We start from the raw sequence: 7,309 nt of genomic DNA, 5'->3' as shown, positions 1-7,309 counted from the left end.
ATTCAGGACAACGGTTCGGCCATTCTGATTTAGGTTTTCCATGATTTCCCTAAACTGCTTCAGGCAAATGTTGGGATGGTTCCTTAGAAAGGGCATGGCCGATTTCCTTCCCCATCCTTCCCTGGTACGATGGTACCAATGACCTCATAGTTTGGTCCCCTCCCCAAATCAACCAACCAGCCAATCCACTTTGAATCATTGCAAATCTTGGGTAGAAACAAATCAGGAAGTTGTCATTTTTGTGTATTTTCAATCAATAATGTCATACTGAATAATGTTCTGAATTAAGTCTTCATTAATACAGAAAGTCTACAAGGCTCAAAAACTTTCTGTAAGAATAATATGTGACACTCATCTACAATCATCTTGTAGACATCCATTTAAGGAGTTAGACATTTTGACTACTACTTCATAATATATTTATTCTCTTAAGAAAGTTGTTGTAACTAATCCACTGCAGTTCAGTAGGGGCAATGACGTACATAATCACAATTCCAGAAGGAGAAATGACATTAATTACTCTACATTAAGGTAGCCTTTACCACTAAAATGGATGTACAATACTGCTGCAAAAATTGTTGACCACATACACATTATATAAAATGTATGGTAGACAGCAAAGTCAAAAGTGTTTTTCCTTGACAACTTCTCCTATTACCTAGAAGAATTTATATTTTTATAATGTGTGGTTGGTGTGAAATACTAACTCATATCTGTATTTTTAAAAAAGAAAGAAAGAAGTAACTAATTAATGACCATCAAGTAGTCTATTTATATATAACTATGTAATGTGAATGCAAAATGACTCATTCCACATGATTACAATTAATTGTGCAAATGATCCATGGAACATGAAATTAGTTAACTAACTACATCTTGACAGGGATGAGCAGTTGTCATGTTCAGAGAGCAAGGGGATAAGTAGGTGCAGAGAGAGAGGTACGCTGGAGGCAAAGGCAAAGGTAACTGGTGGATGGGAGGGAATAGCACTAAGTTCATGTAATAAGAATTTGGTACATTGAGCTCGCTCTGGTGCATGCAGAGGGAGTTGTGCGTGGTTCACTATGGCATGGAGAAGAGGCCTGGAAACTTGGAGAAAGAAGAATGGAATAGGAAGATGGCAGAGAAGAAAGTGAGAATGTAGAAAGAGTGAAGTGGGGAAGAATGAGGACAGGAGTGGAGTTTAAACATATAAAAATGGATCTTAGCACTCTTGTCTTTCAGAGAGAGGTAGAGGTAGAGGTAGAGGTAGAGGTAGAGGTAGAGAGATAGAGAGATAGAGATAGAGATAGAGATAGAGAGAGAGAGAGAGAGAGAGAGAGAGAGAGAGAGAGAAATTGATTTAGCGTTGAGGGTAGGACTAGGTCACTCAAAAGCCAGCCGAAAGAGTATCGAACTCAAGGGAAATCTAGATGCAATGTGATCTATTTTTGTGTGTCTGCACTACACAGTGCCAGACACTTCATAAGGATTTAGAAACTATAAATGGAAATATAGAGAACTGTTAACAAACAAACAGCTAACAAGAATTTTCGGTCTTTGAATGAGTCTAGGGAACTAATTTGTACATGAAGATAGTAAAATATATTTTTCGAATATGTTATTTTTATTTTATAGTGAGTCTCAGTTTTCTACTTCACACCTTATGAGGACTTATTGAGGAGCTTAGCTTAAAAAAAAAAAAAGGCGGGAGGAAATTAGTGTTTTACTTCTCATTGCCTATTAGATCATTAAAGATGAACGTGAGCTCAGATTTAGGAAGGTTGGGGAAGTAAATTGGCCATGCCCTTTAAAAATAAACTGCCCTGGCTTTTAAGTAAACCGTACGAAACCCAAATCAGGATTGCCGGATGCCAAAATGAACTGTCATCTTCCTGAAGGCGAGTCCAGTGTACTGCACTGGGATACGTCTCACAGTTACAGAGCACTCAACAAGGAGACAAGGTTTACATTGAAATTCTGTTTTTGTGTCTTGTGTTGTGGTTACATTAATCACAGGTTATCAGAATCTGCTTTATAGTTAGTCAAAAATTCCACTGTAAAAAAAAGTGTTACTAATGGAGGGTTAGAATTCCAGGAGCTTTGAAGATGTCTCTGCAGGCATGCAGTTATCCACTGTATACAGTACTTTGACTGCTTATATCCTTTTATTACTTCAGAGACAATTCCATAGGACATCAAAGAGTAATAGAATGCAAAATACATTAGCACTCTTGTCTTCAAATCAACACAATTAAAAATAGCTTAAGTTGTAAATATGCTAAGATGACTTTCTTCATCAGCATTGATCTGTTTTGACTCCATCACAGCTTGTCATCCAGCTGAGTTCTGAAAAATTTTCCACATAGTGTCTCAATCATTGCATGCTCATTACTGGCTGTTAACAATACCAACAGGATTTTATTGCCTATTAAAAAATGATAATACAATGCTGTGAAACCTCCTGTGAGCCAGTTTATCCACAATTATAATTTGGGCTGGTCTTGTTTGTTTGAATTCAAGTACTTAATCATTACACTTGTGTTATCAGTGAACATAACAGTATTTTAATAGTTGCTTTAAACTTCATAAATGAAGAACTTACTGCAAAGCTATTGTTACTATGAACAATAGTTAATATTAGGCTTGAGGATGTGTGATCCTCATTGTAAATTTTTGTTCAATGAAAACATGTAGGAATAAAATTGTTTAGAACATTCTTCTTTGTAACATCAATTAATGAAAAACCACAAAGTATCAGCTTCCTTGTCTCTTTATCACCAAAACAAGCTATTACTTGTAAAATAAAATGTGATCAAGTTAAGCATGTAAGAAGATTTTGATTATAATGTTCTTATTCATGTTAAAACCCAGAAATGTTGGAACTTTTCTGTGTTGAACTATTACTGTTAAAGTAATACCCTGTCTTGGACAGAATTATAACAACAGATCTTTTTAAGTTAAATGACAACCCAGCTTCGGGTAACCAATTTGTTTTAGTGAAAATTTCATTTATCAGTCCTTCTGCTAATTTATGTTTGCAGGGTTTAATAATGGTACTTAAAAAAATCTGCATGAGTCAGGAGACCATTTACATTTCATTAGACTGAACTAAATATTGTGCCAAGCTAATATGAAATTGTTTTGTTCATCAGGTACACAAAACTATACTTTGATCAACATCTTGTTTGTAGTGATAAGCAAAATGCTTTCACAGTTGGACTGAGAGTTGCATGAAAAAACCTATGAGCCACCTTTTCTTGGGCCGATTTTACCTATTGTCACAAAAAATGGAAAATATCTTTCAAAGATATTTTGTGAAGGAATATAAAATTATTACATACTGTATTAAAATACTCTTAAGTATTTGTAAACAAGTTTTTTTTTTTGCAATCTTAGACCAAAGAAATAAAAATTTTGCAATTTCAAATACTTTATCTCATGCTTAATGTCCAGTTGCTGTTGCATAGTTAGCAGTGCTACTGAAAGAAATTTACAAAATGAGTTCTTGAAATGTAACAATAATATTTCCTTTTAACTGAATAAAATAAATAATGAACATAGTATTAACATAACTCTGAAGACCAACAAATAATGTTCTTGAACTGAGATCTCACCTTTGGCACTTGTTTCAGTACAACCACAATTGTACACGCTGTAGAGACTTCAGTCACCTGATTTAATGCTTCAGGAATCTGCAGAAACACTGCTGACAATGTACAAAACAAAGTACCATCTCTTTTAAAATAAGAACATTTTTTTCTTATTTATTAGTTATTATTGTCTCCCTATTTATTTGCACATAAGCAAGAATAAAAAAATACTAAATTACAATATCTGTAACAATGTTCTTACAAAAATGATAAATGCTTACCATCACAGATTTGATTCTGCACACATGTGCAAATTCCTTGCATTGAAAGTATGAACTTCAGTTGCCATAATTTGTGTTATTAGTACAACTACAAAATCACAGCAGTAAATGGAATAGCCATGAAGAATACTACTGTGACTGAGTATCAAAAATTACACCAAAGTATTCAAAAATGCTGCACCATGAAATGATTTTTTAAGAATGTGGCATGACTGTGCAAGTTAGCATCACACAATTTTAAGTACTCTAGTCATTCAACACTGACGAACTACATAACAATTAAATGAGAGATTGTAATTTATGCAACACCACTGTTTCTTATGTACTATAGATGTTACAAAATGATTGAGTTCAAGTAGTAACAAGTTAGATGGTATGTAGGTAACAAATTGGCTGAGCATCAAAAAATTCACCCTGCATTACACAAATATTAAAAAGCTATTTTATTACTATAATGTATGAGCACCTTCAGCATCACATGATTTATAAAATACAATTCCCTTACATTAAAATACTTTCAACATTACAGGCCACTATATACTTCTTACCTGTATACATTAAAAACTGTTCTTTTTGTATGTGATTTTCATTGAAGCCTTAAAATATATGTTTTTTGTTAATATCCATAGTCTAGTTTGAAGGAAATACCTTTACAATGTAGAGCTTTCAGAAATAATGATAAGAAAAACAAACAAACACATAATAATCAATAATGCATTGCTTACTGCTCACTGCCAAATAGGAGTAAACTGGCATGTAATAAAGCTTGAGGAATTTTCAATGGGGAAAAGCCATGTAACAAAGCCAGTTATTCACCTGAATTGATAATAGTAGCAAAATTTATGTGGAGTAAGTTAAGCCACCTTTCGAAGTAGTAGTCTGAGAAGCAACCTGCATTTGCAGAACTTGATACAGAGTTTTAATGTCTTGTAAATTTTATGCATGGTGTTAACTGAAACCATTAAGACTTATGTACATTAGTTTCATCAGATACTATATGATTCTGTCTGTGAGGTAAGCCAAATTTTAGGCAACTTACTCATAGTTGTAGCACTCTTTCCTAATGTGATCTGATTTTAATAGCAATGAAGTGCTGTAGTAGTGACTAAATCAGTTAACAGTAATCACAGCCAGGATAACTGGCTTATTTGTCTTGAAAATAGAATTCCTACATAATCAGACACAAGTCACCTTCATGGATTACATTTTCAATGTACATTCACATGGTTAGCCAACAAAATCTCCAGTTCAAAGTACGAAAATGTTTTTATACCTTTTATGTGCAAACAAGATATATGTAAACATCCTCCAACAGTTCAAAAATACATATAGCAATACACATTATGAGCAGTAAGTTAAATGAAATAAAACATAAAATGACTTTGTACCATTGAACTGCTAAAACCAAAATTACTATTTCTTTTACTTGCAGAAATCAGCCAGAAGCAGATAAGAAAAATCAAAAACTGGAAGAAAGAAAGTAAAAGTCCAAAAGGATAGGAACAATTGCTCAGATCATATAGGGACACAAAGTGCAATAAAGGAATTTGAAATAACAGTGGGTTACAGTACTTTATACTCGAATTATGTAGTACTCAAATCAGCAACAGGTAATCAACAAATAAGGGAAGAAAGTAACAGCTCAAACATAAATCATAGCTGAAAAAAGATAAATAAAGACAGGATAGGTGGAAATACAAGGTACAGACTGATAGGAGGAGCTCAGAAAATATAATGTATGGTGACAGAGATGACTAAAAACAAATAGAAGTGTGAATCAAGCAGAAGTGCAAGTAAGTAAATCAAAGTAATCAAACAGTATCAATAACTCACACAGACACTCATTCAAATACATAAAGAATATGAATGGAAAATTGGGTATGAATAGAATATGGGATAGCAATCTGAGAATAGCAAAGTTGCTAATATTGCTTCAAGTCAGAGGAAACAGAGGTATATACTTCAGAAAAGTATCGAACTTTGGAATCCTGAAGTCTGATCTTGGGCTAGTCCCTTGAAACAGGTCTTTACTGTCAACTTCCAAGTCACACTCAACCATCCATAACATAATTGTCAGCTACTCAATACAGAGTATGAAACAAAAAAGTAGTGAGGCAATAGGCCTCATGATAAAACTGACAAAAATGGAGAGAAAAAATCAAGAGGCAATGAGATCTTAAGAACCTAAGAATAAATATTGTAATGAAGCAAAGTAATCATAATAATACTACACATATTGGTGTCACATATGCTAGAGAGAGAGAGAGAGAGAGAGAGAGAGAGAGAGAGAGAGAGAGAGAGTGTGTGTGTGTGTGTGTGTGTGTGTCTGCATCTGATGAAGGGCTAAGTCTGATCACTAATAATAATATCTAGGAGTCTTTTTTTCAAGTTGTCTGTTTGCCACTCAACACCACCTCTATGTGGTCAATAGCAATATATCCTTTTCGTATTATTGTTATTCCATCCTAGATTTTCCTTTGTTTCATTTTTCTCAGTCTGTCATTTAAATGAGCATATTTCTTAGTATCTTTCTCTGTGTATTCTTTCTTTTCAATACAAATGACCCCTGTCACTTCCATCCAGATGAGATGATGTTTATTATTTCTAACATTAATATCATGTCTCTGTGTATTTATTCTTATGTTTCAGTCATTTTCATCCCATGGTTCTTTTTATGGTCTCTCATCTTTCCTGCACCCATTCCTTACAAAATAAGATTATTAATCCCTATGAAATCAGAAGTTTGCCTATTCCCATATTCTTATTTGCTGTCTATTTGGCCATGCACCTGGTTGGTCTCTTCTCTATCTCAAAGAAACTGCTTACCGTATTAAACTGACAGTCAATATTTATTTCTAAGCACCTTTTTAGGCCACAGTACTACCCCTTTATCTCTGTAGTGAGTGCAACTTCTCACTTATCTTTCTTTTTTGTAGGTGGAACCTACTGCTTGTTCATGTTCCATAAACTAGGACAATATCTGACAGGAATTACATCAGTGATTTGAGACTTATTCACTGTCAATAAATTCAGTCAGTATCCTTACCGTAATAATGCACTTATAAATGTATGCAATGGTCCCCTCCTGTAAGCATACATTGCCTTTGATAAGGTATTTTCAACATAATAATTATATTGAATGATAATCTTGTAGCTTCCCTGCTACGGGAAGATGGTTTGGATGTCATCTAATGAAGACTTCATCAAGGAACTAGTTCAGTTACATTGAGAAGTTGAGGTGTACTTTGGACTTCATTTATATAAGACTGCTATATTATTTATCATAAGATGACAGACTTGGATCAATTTTTGCATTCTCATAAAGCAGCTCAAGACAATAGAACCATATGATATGGAAATATACTGCACATAAATAATCTATAAATAAAGCTACGTGGCTAAAGAAATATGAAAATAGGGAGGAATAAAATGTATTCATCATCCTCTATGAAGATG

The sequence above is a fragment of the Schistocerca nitens genome, chromosome 9, assembly GCF_023898315.1.
Source record: "Schistocerca nitens isolate TAMUIC-IGC-003100 chromosome 9, iqSchNite1.1, whole genome shotgun sequence".
NCBI lineage: Eukaryota > Metazoa > Arthropoda > Insecta > Orthoptera > Acrididae > Schistocerca > Schistocerca nitens.
Note: the sequence above shows the minus strand (reverse complement) of the source record.